Below are 17,192 nucleotides of genomic sequence, written 5' to 3' on the forward strand. Positions count from 1 at the left end.
GAGCCTGAAAGAGGTTCCCAAACTATAAGAGTAAATGAGAAAATTGGCACTTACTAGATCATTGCAAAGGGAAAAGATCAGCCCTCCAAAAGTTGCATTCAGTAATTGCTTTCAAAGCCCTACTTTGACAATTCTTTCAACATTAGATAGATAGATAGATAGATAGATAGATAGATAGATAGATAGATAGATGTGTGTGTATATGTATGTTTATATATGTGTATATACTATATAATTTAATATATATATATATATATATATATATATATATATATTCTATAGTATTTACATTTGGGAAACAAAAAGAAATCTGTGTACCATCGTAGTCTCAAAAGGTTGATTTTGTTAGTATGTACTTGAAAGATCCCAGGGCATGCAAGGCAAGAAACATTTCCATGTGGATGGAGGAGATTTGTAACTGCAGGTTTGCAGCCTTCTATCCTCACCTAAAAGCTACTTGATCAAACAAACAAACAAAACAAAATCTACCTATTTGGTATCAGTGACCTTGAAAAAATATTTAAGCAATGATTTAAAAATATAGCATGTGCTAAAAACCTGTAAATATACATGCTATATGACCAAAATTATATACCTGAAAGATACACTAAAAGTATTTAAATAGTCCTTAGTAGAGAAACTTACATTGTAATTTGGAGGTTGTTGCAGGAGAAATCAGCAATAAGATGATAGTGAAAGTAAAACTAATGGTCATTAAGAGACAATGACTTCTTTTTGAACATAATACTCCAAGTATGTTCACAGAATGGGAGAGTATTAAGGATGCTTACAACTGTAAAATTGTTTGAACCATCGTTTCATTTTGTAAGTACACAAAAAAAACCCGCATTCTTTCTTCCATCATTATGTTTAGAGGTGAATAACTCAAATTGTTAAGAGCTAGCAAGTACGCATCCAGATCTTGAGACGGTCATCTCACCCATTCCAAAGACGCATACATTCCAGAGTCCTTTAGCCTTACATGGCCTAATCAATTAAAGCCTGGCAGGGATTAGAGAAATGGAATATACTGACATGTCAATATCTATAGAATAAAACTCATTAAATCAACAATGAAATGACAATTTTAAGGGCTCTTCAGCAAGTTATCTTACAGGAAAAACTAACTAAATAAAACAAAATCCAGAGGCCAACGTTGGGAAGAGCAAAAAAAAAAACAATTATAAATAGCCGACAGGTAAAACAGAAGCCATGCATGTCTGTGGGAGAGGCTCAAGCTGTGTTTCACAGCTATCTTTAGAGAAATCACTGGAGGTGGAGTGGGGAGTTGTGGCGTCCTCTCTATGACAAAACAAGGGGAAATAAATAGAAATTATAAATGAAGGAATTTAAGTTAGATGGAAAGATTTTACTGGCAGCAAAGGCTTTACAACCCCTGGAAAGGATTCCTGGGGAGTCTTTCAAATTCCCTATCTGGATGTATTTACAAGAAGAAAGATAGCCATCAGCCTTGGGTGGCTGAAGCAGAGACCTGCAGGAATTTGCTCCAAGCTGGGTCCGTTTCTGTCAAACACAGTGAAAGCTGGAGAGTGGAGTTGCATTGCCCCTGAGAACAACCTTACCCAAAGTAATCATTTCCTTGGAAAATCAACTGGCATCTGCTCATTGGTTATAAGTGGAATGTACAATTATAATACATTCTGGTTTTTATTTTCTTTTTTAGCCTTGTTTCCAGTGGAAAGAAAGAAGGCTTATGAAATCTTTCTGGCAGGCTGTACACTGCTTAATACATTTTCATTTTCCTTCTGTAGGCTGGTTACAACCAAGTCCCTTAGAAAATTGAGAGGACCAAAGTAGCAGTACATGAACCCTTTCATTGGGGAGTAGGAAGTTCTTGGTCCTCTCCTCCAGAGGGAAACTTTTTTTGTTCCCTCCTTTCAGCCTTTCCTTTCTTACCACCATAAAAACTACCTCTGCAGGCTGAGAATTTCACAAGCTTCAGTTCCAGTATAAAAACAGCACACCGCACTCAGCACTTTGTAGCAAATCCTCTATTTGATTCTGTTTCTCTGTTTACACAGCTGCACACCTGTTGCCTGAAGTTTTCACTACATCAATTGTCTGGTTTTTATTGTGAGCTCCTAGGGGCAAGGTGTGCAGTTTGTTACATTTACTTTATACAACACTGTGTACACATGTGCAGGTGTGACTGTGTTTGGCAAAAAAAAAAAAAAGTTTCCTGATGTGAGTGGATGTTCAAAAAAAAATATTATGGTGCAATTCATCAACATTGTACAAATGAACTCCGGGTGAAGAAGAGTCTTTGTAATCCTCTGGCTCTCCTATGTATGGCACAACAAAGCCATCACTGTCAGGGATCAAAGAGCATTGAACAATGTGAGCAGGGTCCAGCCAACCACTGGAAAGGCTAATAAATCAGGTTAGAAATTGAATATGACAAAATAAACAAGGTAGTATTTATTTAACAGTTTGACCCCTAAGCATGACTTTTCCATCTTTTCTGTGTAGGTGCCATCTTTCTGGGGTTCTCAGAGCACTGGCAGTCAATAGCTACTGTCATATGGTGCTGTTGCATCTCATGTACCCCGATGAAGACAAAAAGTTCGTAGTATCCTGGATGTCTGTTTTCTTTGGTTATTTTTTACCAGAATAAGTATTTTTACCTTCCCACCAATTCCTGTAAAAACACCCCTATTGGTCATCCTCACTGACCCAAAAAGACAGAAGATGAGTCAATCTACAGTTAAAAATTCCATTTTTCCTTAGGGATCTTCAAAGTTGTGGGGTTTTTTTTAAAGGACAAAATGACTAATAGAAATCTATCCCTCAGGATAAGCACAAGGAATGACATTTTATGTAATCTGAGAAATATTTTCTAGGCACCAGCTATAAAACAAATCATAGCTTCTGTCTTTAAAATTCAGAGGATCAAAGGCTAGAGAGATGATTCTTTTATAAAAACTGTATCATGTCCTTCCAAAGCATCGGGGTCCTGTTTCCAGCACCCACTTTGGGAATTCACAACCGCCTGTAACTCCAGTTGTAAGAATAACTAACTCCTTGATTCTACATGAGCACCTGTCCTCACATTCATCACCCATACATAGACACATATACACATACATACATATACATATTTATGCATGCACATATATCTGTAATTATATAGACATACACATGTGTTTATACACATGTGCACACACCTGCATATTTATGTATGTATACATATTCGTAATTAAAATACTAAAAAAGTAAATCTTAAAAATGTGTGTATATTCTTTAAGATCTAAAAAATATTTTAAGTGATCTTAAATGTAAGAATGCTGCTATATTGGAGGAGTGTGATAAAGATTGAATCATACACATTTAAAGTATACTTACTGGACATAAGACATCCTAAGAAATAGTAGCTCTTACTAGTATTCCTTAGTACAATTTTATTTATGACTAATTTTTAGGAAAAAATTGTAAATAAAATCTTACCTTACATTATTGGCAATTTGATTTAATTGTTGAGAGGAAGAAAGATTTATTACAGTCAAAAAAAGAAAACAAAAAACTATTGTCAAGAATACTGAAGTCAGGATGACCACACAAACTTGGACCTCAACCATGCTTTGATGTCTGGAGTCTGGTTCTCATCCTGTTCTTCCTAGGATGTTTCAAAGTCTTGATCATGTCCCAAGATCACAGAAAATATTTTTCTCTTCTTCATGCTTCTTCCAACCCTAGTCTTATTCATGGTTATTTCACAGAACAAGTAACAAGATAAATTTGAAGTTTTTCACATATATTTTGAAGGCACAAGAATCAGTTAAACAGGACTATGCCAACCTTTAACTTTGAAAACAAACTGCTTAATAGATTATTGTAGGTAAAATACTGTACTTAATCAAATGATTACCAAATCAATTATTGCCTAGATGACTATGTTAACTAACCTTAATGCAAGTAATGAGATGTTATTAATGCAAAGGTATTGCAATACAATTATCTCAAGCAAAAAAATCTACATAGTTTTTATATTTTGGTTCAAGTTTAAGGTTTGCCTTATATTGCCAAATGTCTAGATCAGTAAAAGACTTCATATCTGGTTCTCCTTGACTATTTACAATTAAAAACACATAATCTTTGTTTTGTTTTCCATTTGTTATTTGGATAGCCTCTGGCCTATCTGAATTATCATTATATTCTTACTATTATAGTCTGTTTCAAGGTTCATTTCATTGTTTGCCTTACTAAAAAAGAAAGCAATTGCCTTTCTTATCTCCTCAATAAAGATGAGATGCTCATGAAAAATAACATAGCACAAGAATGATTGACAGGTGCACTTACAGTAAAAACTCTGAGAGACTATGAGACATCACCTCTTGAGTTGTAGCGAGGGCCAGTTTTGAGTTCCAACCACACAAGCTCCTCTCCTCTAGTCTTCTAAAATAAAATTGCCATTTCTCAAGTATTTTTGCCTTTTGAGTAGTTGAGTCCACATTCCTCATGTCCTCATTCCAAATGAATAAAACCCAAGCATTTCATATATACCTTAGAGATGTAGGTAGTTTCAGGTTTTACCAGATCAATTAGCGTTTCCTGCTTTGAACGTTATAAGTGGAGTCATAAGACCATGGATTCATTTTTATAAGCAAGAGGAAATGAGTGTCTCACTAATCATACTTAAAAGAAAACCAGTGATTTGGCAATCCAGATCTTCAGTGGTAGCTTAATATGACCTTAGAAATGTCTTTCTTTTTTCTATTTACCAAGACTTACTTGTCAATTAAGGTTTGATCCTGGTCCAGTAGAAAGGAATTTCGCAAAGCTTTATCTAAGAATATACAACCTTGAGTTTCTCTTAATTAAATTGAAAACAGTCTCTCTCTGCTTTCAAACATTATATATAGCCATGGACCAAATCAATAGATTTCTCAATAGAAAAGAAAAACTCACTTCCAGGAACTTCAAGGTGACTAACCCATTTTTGTTTCTGAGACCATTCATTTCTAAACAACCCAAATGTGCAGTTGAAATACTGTATCCAATTTAATAGCAGTATTGATCAATGGACCTTTATCATGCTGTTGATAACAACATGTATCGGTAAGATAATATTTAGTCTCCTTTATAAAACGTCATATTTAATGCCTTAAATGATGTTGATGGGATAAGACTGGGGAGTTTTGTTTTACTGATTTCTTGTTCACCAAATTTTTTTCTTAGTAATGTGTAAAATATATAATCTTTCATCTCCCTGCCTTTATTGATTTGTTGTATAGTTGTAGGATTAATTGAGAGTAGGCAGATAACATAATTGGCAAGGAACTTAAAATACATAAAATACATTTATGTATTTTCTCTTCCTTCATAAACCATAAGAATATAATCAACCTGCTTTATGTTGGAAATTCAACACTGGTTAGGACAGACAATATTGATATATGTATTGAAACCTATATCTGGGTGTCTGAGAGAATGTTATATACTTTGTGAAATATTACAGCACATCTATAAATAGCAATTTGAAATTGCAATTCTCATTATACATAATCATGGGTTTTATAAAATTAAATCTCAGTACTATAGAATTTTATAATCATATCTTAATGCTGAATCACAACTCACAAAACTCTTACATCCAAGAATGAATGGTACCACAGGGAGCAGTTCTAACCCCACTTACCAAATGCAGTAAATATTCCACCTTATTCTAGATGCTTGAGTTAAGCCAGTCTCAAAAATAAAATAAAAAAAAAGCTTAAAAAAGAGACTCTTTTCAACACTTATGGTGATAAAAGAAAAGTCGTTTTACTAAGACTTGCTCCTTATCCAGTAAACAATCACACATTCAACAGCAATAAAATACTGCTGAGAGATAAACATTCTTCATTTCAAAGCAAGGAGACTGCTGAATGGTGATACAGTTTCAAAAGTATGTGATTTGACAGGGGAGCTCTCATCATGCTCCTGAAAAAATTTTACGCTGCTGTGATTTTGTTTGTGGGTTCTTCTTTTCTTCCAAATTGAAGGAATGTGCTTAACTCTAATCAGAACCATCAAAGCCTTTAAAAAATGCCCATGGAGTTTTAAATTTCTGGCTTAAAAAGAGAATAAAGTGTTTAAAAATCTCAAGTGCTGATTTTCTTGCCCTGTTAAGTTTTGTATTTAAGAATTGCAAGATGTGTTTATTTATAAGGGGTCTAACAAGTATTTATAAATACTTAAGTATGTGTCAGGTCCAGTTCTAGTTATAGGGGAGGTTTTAGTACAAAAGAGACAAGTTTCCTGTGCCCAGGTAGGGAACTGGAGGTGGATACGGCAGTCCATGTCAGTAATCCCAGCACTTGAGAGGTAGAGGAAGGAGGAGCAGGAATTCAGGTCATCCCCAGCAGGACTTGAGGCTGGCCTTGGCTATCTGAAACCATGTCAAAGAAAAAAGAAAGAGAGATAAAGCAGCTGTAGGAGTTGTAGACAGGGAGGGGAAGGAAAGGAAAAGTTAGAAGAGAAGAAAAGTCCATGTTAAGGTCAACTTTAAGTGAAGATGATGCATAAAGGAAGAAGAAAGTCACTACTGCAGAATTAAACAGAGATTGAAGATACATGGAAATTATTGGTTTATTTTAGAGCAGAGCAAGAAAGGCATCTCTGAGGAAGTGATGTTCAAACTGAGATTTAAATGATTAAGGATCCATGCGTATAGTGATCTCAGGAAAAGTATTCCTGGGCAAGGAACGAAAGGAAGGCCGAGCTTAGCTGACAGTGTAAGCTACAAGAAAGACCAACGTAAGGGTTCTCTGTATGGTCTGAAGATGGTCAGACTTCTTAGTCAGAAGTTCAGTGCTCCAAAATACAATAGCCTAGCAAGCAAGACAGCTCCTTGTTCTTCTATGAACCACCTTCAGAAGTTACTCCAGGTATGGTGACTCACTCCTGTAATGCTAGCAGCTGGAAGGAGACAGGAGGGTTAGGAGTTCAATGCCATCCTCAACTATATAACATGTTCCAGATGAGCCCACGCTACTTGAGAGGCTGTCTCAAAATAATACTAAAGAGAATGACTGGGAGGAAGAAGAGAGGGAAGAAGAAGAGAAAGCTGTACAATGTCTCTTCTACTGTGTGGGATTGGTCAAAACCACCATAAGTGTTCTCAAATTCATAGGAAGGAACAAAGAGAAGAGGTGGGGGATTGGGGTCATGTGAAAAACCTCCAGAGTATAACAGTTTCTCTAGGACTAAGGTTGCCTCCACTTCACCTTTTAATTTGCCCATTATGATTTTTATTTATAATATTTTTGTATCATTTTTCATAATGGCTGTTTCTAATGCCTTTCATTTGTAAAGAATAAAATTTAAAATATCTGTTTATAAAAACCAAGAATGGGGCTGTAGAAATGGAGTTAGGAGTTAGAAGTACTTCCTGCTCTTGCAGAAGACCAGTATTCAGGCCTCAGTACCCACACTGAGTTGTCTAGAACAAATACATTGTAACTCCACCCTCGGGGTATCCATTGCCATCTTCTGGTTGCCATGGGCACACGAACACACAATATATATATATATATATATATATATATATGTATATGTATATGTATATGTATATGTATATATATCCATACACCCAGATACATCCACAACAAATAAATACATTTTTAATCAAAGGGGTTTTCAATTAATATATTTGAAAAAACATGTTACTGTCTTCAGCTATTTTAATTCTAGATATTGTTATTGCAACCAATTCATTCTTATCTCTTTCATCCTAAAATTCTTGTCAATGAAAATTCATCTAATAAGTTCATGTTAGACCATACATTTAATCATATAATTTTTGTGTGGCGAAGAAGAAGAAGAAGAGGAAGAGGAAGAGGAAGAGGAAGAGGAAGAAGAAGAAGAAGAAGAAGAAGAAGAAGAAGAAGAAGAAGAAGAAGTTGTTGTTTGAGTATTTCTTGCTTAGTGCTTTGCCTAGCTCAGTCTTCGAAAATAAACTGGAATGTGATTGAGTTTTAAATTGCTGGTGTAGGCAATATGTCCATTCCCGTCTCACAGTGTTTGAATACTGAATACTTTGGTTTGTTTCATACCCAGAGACTATAGCTCTCTTCTCAATAGTGTTATGAATGGCAAGGTAAAGATTAAAGTCTCCTTAGTCACACGAGCCGCATGTTTTAAGAGCCAAACATACAATAAGTGGATACTATACTAGAAATCACAAAATATGAGATGACTATTTTATTACAGAAAGTATTACAGTACTATTCTAGAATGAGCCACTTACTGCAGAACTACAAATCAGATACTCAATCCAACATTTGATTCCAAATCAGCCAAAGCTGACTTTCAAATCTTCTTGATCTACATTCTAAAGTTGTTTCTGCTTAAACCATTTTCTAAACAACGATTACAAGTATCTCTAGGCATATCTCTGTGAAACACAATAAAAACAAATGAGATTATCTGTAAAAAGCAAAAAAATTCTAAAAGCAGTAAAAATAGTAAAAGCAGTGAAATTCTTGAACATCTTCAGTATGAACAATTTCGCATGGTCTGTGAATCATCTAATGAGGGACAATGTCTGAAGTGTGTACCTCTGCTTGAGTTGTGTCAAAATTCAAAGAAAATCTAAATAAATAAAAGCCTGCCACATCCTATTTAACAAGTAACTATGAACAACTTCTAATTAAAGGTGTGTGCAAATGAGGTGGGGAAATATATCTTTCAAAAGTTGACGTTTTTAAAATTACATTTAACAATTAACAATACATGGTGTTAAGTCATTGAAATATAATTTTTTATTACTTTTCATTTTTTACAGTCCAGTCCCCCTCCTGGTCCACCCTCCCACCATTCCTCATTCCCATTCTTCTTTCTCCTGTCTCCAAGAGGTTTTTCTCTCACAGACCCTTCCCCCTGCCAGGCCTCCCCACTCCCTGGGGTCTTAAGTCTCTCGAGGGTTAGGTGCATCTTTTCTCACTGGAGCCAGACCAGACAGTCCTCTGCTGTATATGTGTCAGGGGCCTCAGACCAGCTGGTGTATGCTGCCTGGTTGGTGGATCAGTGTCTCAGAGATCTCAGGGGTCTGGATTAGTTGAGACTGCTGGTCTTGCGGTTACCCTCCTCCTCCTCAGCTTCTTCTAGCCTTTCCCTAATTCAACCACAGGGGGCCCTGACTTCAGTCCAATAGTTGGGTGTAAGTATCTGCATCTCTCTCAGTCAGCTGCTTTTTGTGCTTCTCAGAGGGCAGCCATGCTAGGCTCCTGTTTGTAGGCACACCATAGCATCAGTAATAGTGTCAGGCCTTGGAGCCTCTCCTTGAGATGGATCCGAAGACTTTTCTTAAAGGAGTCTATACTTCCTGAGGCATTACTCCCTCACACATTTGCTTTCTCTATAACAAATGTCCATGTCCTTTCTAAACTATCTTCAATCTGTGTCAGCAAGAATATAATTAATGGAAATTAAATATGTGATGGTGAAAAAAAGGACACATGGTGCATGGTCTATTTGGACATACATGTGCATACATGTTAGCTTTCTGTCACTGTAACCAATACTTTAAAAGAGGATAAATGTTTCTTGCTTATGATTTCAGAGGTGTCAGGTGATGAGCTCTTGACTGTTGTTTTGAGCCTACAATACTATATTACATAATAATTACATAGTATATTATATAATAATATATTATGGGTTAGGATTAGTACAAGTGGAAGCTTGCTCAGCTTGTGATAACTAAAAAACAAAACAGAGACATTGGGGTCCCAATATTTCTTCAAAAGAACTCTCCTAATGACCTAACTACCTCCCAGTAGGACTGATCTCTTAAATGTTCCACCACCTCCTAATAACAGCACAGAATAATAAGGCATTTAACATATGGGTGTCTGGAGAGATTCCAAATCTAAACTATAGCAATATATTGTATAAAAATTAACATGTACTTATTTAAATAAAAGCAAAACACATGTTCTCTCCCTCTCATTATCATATAAGAACCTCTATTAGATCTTAAATGCATACCTAAATCTTGTGTGTGTTTATACATTTCTACTATACAATTTCTTATATGATACAGAAAAATATAGTTTGATAATAATTCTTCATTTTACTTTGTGTGCAATTGAATAAAAGCATCCTCATCTTCCCACTTCAGAAGCTGTTCTGTAAATAAAGTAAAACCTGTGAAGAGACCGGACCCAGCCCCAGTGATATTACAAGAAGAGTCAAGCAAGGACTTTGGTCCTCGATTCTACTGGCCAGCCAAGCCTAAATGTGAGTTTGAGGAGGGGAGAGAGGAAGAGATGGAGAAAGGGAAGGGAGGCAGGGAAAGAGGAGAGGAAGGCAGGAGAGAGGGAGAGAGGGAGGGGGGAGGGAGGAAAGGAGGGAGGGAGGAAAGGAGGGAGGGAGGAAAGGAGGGAGGGAGGAAAGGAGGAAGGGAGAGCATCAGCCATGGATTGGTCCACTGGTAAAGCAGTATCTAAACAATTAGGCAGATAGGTACCCAGTCTTTCTTCAAGTGCTATTGTTCTGTCTCCAATACTATCTACACTGTTGAAAGAGACTTGAAACTATCACTAATATTGAATTAAAAAAATAAACATACAGTAAAATACAGAGTGTGAGCCTAGCTGATGTTTAAGTCCAGGCATGTTGAAATAGACTTTCAGAATAATCATTTCCATAGGACCTGAATAGGTATCCACGTGTCCACCAGATGCTAGCAGCTAGATTGTACAGGAGAAAATTGCTAACTTAAGCTACTTTTCATGATTCAGCAAAGGATTTTAAGTAATAAAAGATCTGGAGATTTGTAAAATAAATAATTCCAGTGCAAATGGGAAAATTAAAATAATCTTATCATCTCTCAGACATGTCTATATGTGTTTTTCTACAATTATCATATTTCTCTTAATTGGGTCCATTTTTTTCCAGCTGATATTTTATAGTTTGAAGTTATGAACTATAATGAAGAAATTATTCATTTCAGATGATTGAAGTGATATCCACTGAATTTTCCCAAAGACAGTCTAGGATGTTTGAAACAAAGCATGATATAGCAAATGTGGTTTTATTCACATGTGATATTCAATATATCCACAGGGAAAAGTAATAACAGCATGCCAGAATCTCTTTTATTTTTTAATTGATGTCTCAGCAGAAGCAATAAAAATGTAAAGTACATCATTAACTTTTGAACTTTGATGGAAAAAAAAGTTCACAACATACCATCCATTTCTGACAAGTAGACATTATCTCATAGTACCCACTCCGTCCTGTGCTATTACGCTTGCCTGGTTTTAAGTGTGACTTTTGGACACATGGCTTTAGAGTTCCTAATATATAACAGCACAATGACTTTTTACAGTGTGCTTTTATTTAATAATTGAAAGACTGATTGGTTAAGCTTCTTCAGGTGTGTGTGTGTGTGTGTGTCTGTGTGTGTTCCTGTGCTAGAGATACATCATTGAAACGAAATGACACACACAGCGCAGCATCCAGCCACATGACCATGTCCTTCCTTAAATGGATTCATTCAGAGCACCTGAAGGAATGATGCAAATACTTCAATGATTTGACTAAGATACTATATTTTTAATATAGATACTGCCCACTCTTTGTACTGGATCCCATCAAAGCCAAATGTTCTCCAAATAAAGTGTTTATAATGCAAAGCTATTGAATAAAAGAAATGCGTGTTTGTTTAAGCAGCAGAGTATAGGATTCAAGTTGATGGAGGGTGTGAAGAAACCATCGAGGAGAGGCGTGGCATGTGTTGCATCCCCTCTGGAGGAAGGCCGTGAACTAAATCCAGAGAAAAATCTGCAGTTCTTACAATCAGCTACAGACTCAGCCCCTGAATTTCTTGTAACAAAATCCTGCTGCCAAGAACATTGATGGGCTAACCCAGTAAAAAATTACAATAATAATATTCAACTAAATCATAAAAAATTGCAGAAGGTGATTATTACGGGGCCAAGGAGGGGAATTGCCTATAAAGTTGTGGTAGAAAGATCAAAAATATATTTTATTGGACTTTAAAAAAATTAAATTCTTTGTTTTTAAACGAAGGTGCAAAGCAATAAAATGTAAAGGTGACTCAATAAACTATTCCATTCATTAGTCAAGAGTAGGGATTGTGCAAGTCAAAGCAAAAATTATCGTTACTCAATATGGCCAATTGAGGCAAGCCTGGAGCTTTAATCACCAGTTTTCTAATGAAAAAAAATCTGAATGTCATTTTAAAGAATTTTAATTCAAAGAAGTATAAAATATAAAGTATAAAATTCTTGCATATACGTCTTTTTGTCAAAATGAATTGGGTTTATGCTTGCTTTCACATAGAATTAAAACTCAAAGGTGCTTTTTAAGCATCTTTTTCCATTCTGCAAAGATATCTGTTTGACATGATACAGAAAATGATGAAAAATACATAAATGCACACAGTATGAAAGGCATACAGTTAGGGAAAGAGAAATAGATGGTGATCTGCCTCTGCTTTCCAAGATTACACAAGGGAGCTGTCTAAATTATTTTTAATTAAGTAGGGTTGCTTTTCTGACCTTCCAAAGTACAGATTACCAATGCATGTACCACAGACATCTGGGCACACACATTCCATACTTTCTTCATGGGAAATAGCATATCTGCCAGTGAGGAAAAACTAATTGAAACTTGCTTCTTTTGACCATTAAGTATCTAACATGCCTTACACATGGTAAGCACCAAATAATATGGCTTGGACCTATAAATTCCCACTTTCTGTTTATCATTAATGTGTCTCTTGGGGTCACACTATAAGTGGTTATGTCTCACATATGAGAATTAATGAAGGACATCTGTAACCAAAAATATCAATGGAAAACTTGCAGCACTGATCCATATCTGTGTCATTAATCAAGTCCAGTACAGAAGGACTTTCTTGTGGTTGTGCTGTTTTAGAGATAGAACTGAGAAGTTATAGTTTAGTTCAAAAGTTGTTCGAAACTTTGCAGAACATGGGGTTTTATGTTATATGATGGCAGTAAAGTCCAGTCCTTGATGGCTATAATTTTAAGTCTATAAGGATATAAGTATCCTTATTTATACTTCAACTGAAAAACATTATGCAAGTAACTGTTGGATATGGAATTTACTTCTTAATGCCACTCTCCTCTTTCCTCAATCTTTTAAATAAAAAGTTCTTTGGGGGAAAAAAGCACCATTTTAAACTAGTTTGGTATGAGCAGCGTTTAGCTGAAGCAGATGGCTGGAAGTCAGAGGCCTCAGATACTAACCTTCATTCCCTACCAATTTGGATGTGGCCTTGGGCAAGTCATGAGAGCAAAATCTATGATAAAAGACATAGTAATGTCTTACATGTGCATGGCATTTTACGGTTTAACAGTACACTTTCACATACAATATGTTATTCAATCTTACCCCCAGCCTCCTGAGAGGGATATAGTAGTCATGTAAAATTCTCCATTTTAAAGAATATGGATTTGAGATGCAGAGAAACTAAATCGCTTCTTCATAGTCACATCAATAGCAAATGTCAGAGCCAGAAAACAGACAGTTGTAGATGTGGTGCTGGTCTCTGTCATCCCTCTATACCACATGGCTACTCTCTGCTGTCTTCCAGTGTGACAAACATAGACAGGCAGCACTTCTAATGTGGTGGTCACAAACCATATATGGTTATTGAGCACTTGAAATGTGGTTCAGCCTCATCCAGATATGCTTTTAGTAGCAGACATATGCCAAATTCTTAAGGCAAGATTTAAAAAAAAAAAAAGACTTCATGCTGAAAATATATTTACAATATCCTGAGGTCAATGAACTAGCATGGTTTCGATAGTGATTAATGTGTTATGTATAACTCAGTATGAATACATTTACCTCTCTGTTTACATGTTTTAGCACAGCTAGGAGAAAATGTCTTTGTGTATAGAACTCACAGGCTTCTATAGTGTAGTGCTAGTCCTGAGAATTTCAATACTCGGTGCCCACGGTGTGATTTCATATTGCTGGAATTGTATATGCACCTGCCCTGATGTGGCTTAAACAAATTTCCCAAGATGCTATTAGGGAGCAGTGTAGATTAATGTTAGCAATCCAGCCATACTTGTATACCTTCTATATCTTCTGTATCTAGGGGAAAGATCAGGCTTTACTCTCTGAACTTCTAAATGCTCATTCATTTTAAGGATTCATTTTATACCTACTTAAATGCATGAAAGGTTTAGAAGCTAAAATTCCATGGGAAAAATCATAAATTATATTTGTAGCTCTGTATCATTGTTTATTTTAAAACATGTTCTCCCATAAATATCAAGAGGGAAATAGATACCTGGCTCTTATGCTAATATAGACAATGCTAAAAAATAATTATATAGAAATTTGTTACCTGGTAAATTTATCCTGTTCACCATAACCTCAAAAGTAGATTTTGAAAAGTCTAATTGAAAATCCTCAAGGAAAAATTGCAGTAGCAAAATATAACTCCATAAAGTAACAGCTAGAATCTATCTGTCATTTATTACGTGGGATGGGCTCAATTCCTACCCTAAAAGTTAGACTAAGATCAGCAACAACAACAAACAGAAAACAAAATTGTTCATTACTGATGCTTCTTATTTCAATACAACCTGAAATCATGATGCAACCACACAAGACAGTATTAGGCTATCTGGAATTCATTCAGTAATACTGACGTCAGCTCCATGTTTGGGCCAGGGATGGTTCTAAACACTGTGGAAACATTGTGCAGAAAGATTGTCCCCAAAGAATGCACCAGTCTGTCATTGTGTGAATGGTGTACATTTAAAAACAAGAGTAAGAAAGGGGAGAGGCTTTCTTTTTTTAATTTTTTTATTGGATATTTTATTTATTTACATTTCAGATGTCATCCGCTTTCCCCATCCCTCCCCCAGAAACCCCCTATCCTATCCCCCCTCCTCCTTCTTGCTTTTTTTTCTTTATTAATATTTTAAGTTAACATACAAAGTACTGGGTTTTATTACAGCATCCTCATACATGTGTCATTAGAGTTCTGATTTGTTTCCCTCTGCCCCTTCCCTTTCTTCCTCCAGCTAGTTTCCTCATCTGACTTCCTGTCACATGTATTCCATCACCTCCCTCCTCATCCTTTTTTATTAGTAACTTTTTAAAAAATGTTAATCAAAGGCTTTATAAGTTTGGTAATGCTCAATAACAAGATGCCCATACAATCAGAAGTGTAACCCAATACCCAACCTAGATATACCAACTGTCTTTGACTGGCAGAGACAGTCGAACATCTGCCTCCATGTTTCTCTCTCTCCATATATATATATATATATATATATATATATATATATATATATATATAATCTCCTAGCTCCTCAAGAAGCTTTCTTTATAGTTTAATAGAAATATTTACAGTTCTATTTCCAAGAGATATTGCTTTGTGCATGAAGGGGAGGGCTCATATAAAACAACATACCTAGAGTAAACTGCAGAAGTTTGGTTTCCTAATTGGGGGGAAAGAGGGGTAAATACTTTCTAGAACCAATGAACAAAGGAATAACACTAAAAAATCATATTTTTAGATTTTCAAATAGAATATGTAACAGGTTGTCACATTCTTAATGCTTATCCAGAATAAAGTAAAAATATAAAAGAAACAAAAACAAACAAACAAAGTTGTTAACAACAGCCAGCTCTGTCTGAGTGAGAGAATTAAAATACTTCTGCATCCTAATTTAAATTTTTAGGCAAAATTTTCAAACTGACTATGTGTGTGTGTGTGTGTCTGTGTGTCTGTGTGTGTGTGTGATTGAAATTTATTGTAATTGATTCTAAAATTGATGCAAGCTAAAAAGACAACCATTCCCAGTATGGGAAGTGGATATTAAATGTGATTTTGTTTTCAATCACAGATGTGCTAGTATTAATAATAATGCTTTGTAGGTTCATCTTTCCTGATCATATTTCCTTTCTGGTTCAGAACAAAGCACCCTGTAGTTTATGCAAGCACCCTATACAAAGAAGATACAGTACTTAGGTTTTCTAGAGTCTCTTGAGGTAGCAGGGCACTTTGAGACACAAGCATATGTTTAAAGATTAAAGTTGTAATATGTGCATGAAGCAGAAATGGCCTCGGTCATCCTCAGAAAGCACAGACAGCCTGGTGTGAGCTGCACCTCTTCTGCCTTCAAACAAGTGGGCCACGAACCACTTCTAATATAGTCTGTTCTGAATTTGCCCTGGTGTTAGCCAGGAAGATAGGTGAAAGATCATGTGGAACTAAATCATGTAAATGCAACTCTGAGCTAGAGAGGGTCTACTGAACCTAAAAGGTGAAACATGGAACTCTCTTTGAAGGATCCCACATGAACTCATAGAGACCTAGCCGGTCTGATAAATTCTTTTATTAATGTAACACTAGAATTTTGCTGCCATGAAAATTCAGAAACAAGTTGTCTGTTTCATTTATGTGTTATCTCACAAACACACAGATCCTCAGAGCTGAAGGGGGTCTTCTAGATTATTCTACTCAATCAAATATTCTACAGATCAAAACCTACATTATAGAAAAGTGATTTTTCTCAGGGAAAAAGTTAAATAACTAAAAAAAAAAAAAATCCTAACTAATCCTTGACCATCTGCACCTCCTGGGAAGGGCCATCCCTGAGCAGAACTTTGAGTCCTGCCAGAATTTTCATTACAATTTGAATTTCCAGCTTAGTAGTTGGCACTTCTGACCACGGAAGATAAGATGCAAATGTTGACTGTGAAAAATCACATTCACAGTGAGTGCTTATAAAATAGAAACAAAAGTGTAATAAACCAGTGATTCCAGACCAGCTACTCACTCATGACTCCACTTCCTCTCCTTCGTGACTCAGAGCATTGCAATGAACTCTCTCTGCCACTTGCCCCTCACAGTTTGTCTATTATCATGAGAACCTGGCCACTTCCAGCATTCCAAATAAATGAAGAATAACCGGACACACTCAGTCCTTGGGTTGAAAAAAAGGAAAGAAAGACAAAAACCTTCTGAGTTTATGCTTTATAAAAAATATGCTTGTGATAAGATTACCTAATGGTCACCCTGGAAGTATATGAGTAACACTTTAAAAACTGAGAAGGTTGTACTTATGTACTGAAGAATGTATATGTGTGTATGTGTGTAATGCAATAACATTCATATAAAACATATATATATATATATATATATATATATATATATATATATATATATA

At 35.7% G+C, this 17,192-nt stretch overlaps 1 protein-coding gene across 2 annotated transcripts in view; it reads left to right on the forward strand.

Annotated features, from left to right (window-relative positions):
* Positions 1 to 17,192, forward strand: part of Col8a1 (collagen type VIII alpha 1 chain) — a 129,377-nt gene that overhangs the window by 66,931 nt on the left and 45,254 nt on the right. For both annotated transcript variants that reach the window (XM_028760268.1, XM_028760267.1), the window contains exon 2: positions 10,121 to 10,239. The gene's annotated coding sequence lies outside the window, so the exon portion shown is untranslated. The remainder of the gene's footprint in view (positions 1 to 10,120; positions 10,240 to 17,192) is intronic.

The sequence above is a fragment of the Grammomys surdaster genome, unplaced genomic scaffold, assembly GCF_004785775.1.
Source record: "Grammomys surdaster isolate TR1022 unplaced genomic scaffold, NIH_TR_1.0 126398, whole genome shotgun sequence".
NCBI classification, from domain to species: Eukaryota; Metazoa; Chordata; class Mammalia; order Rodentia; family Muridae; genus Grammomys; species Grammomys surdaster.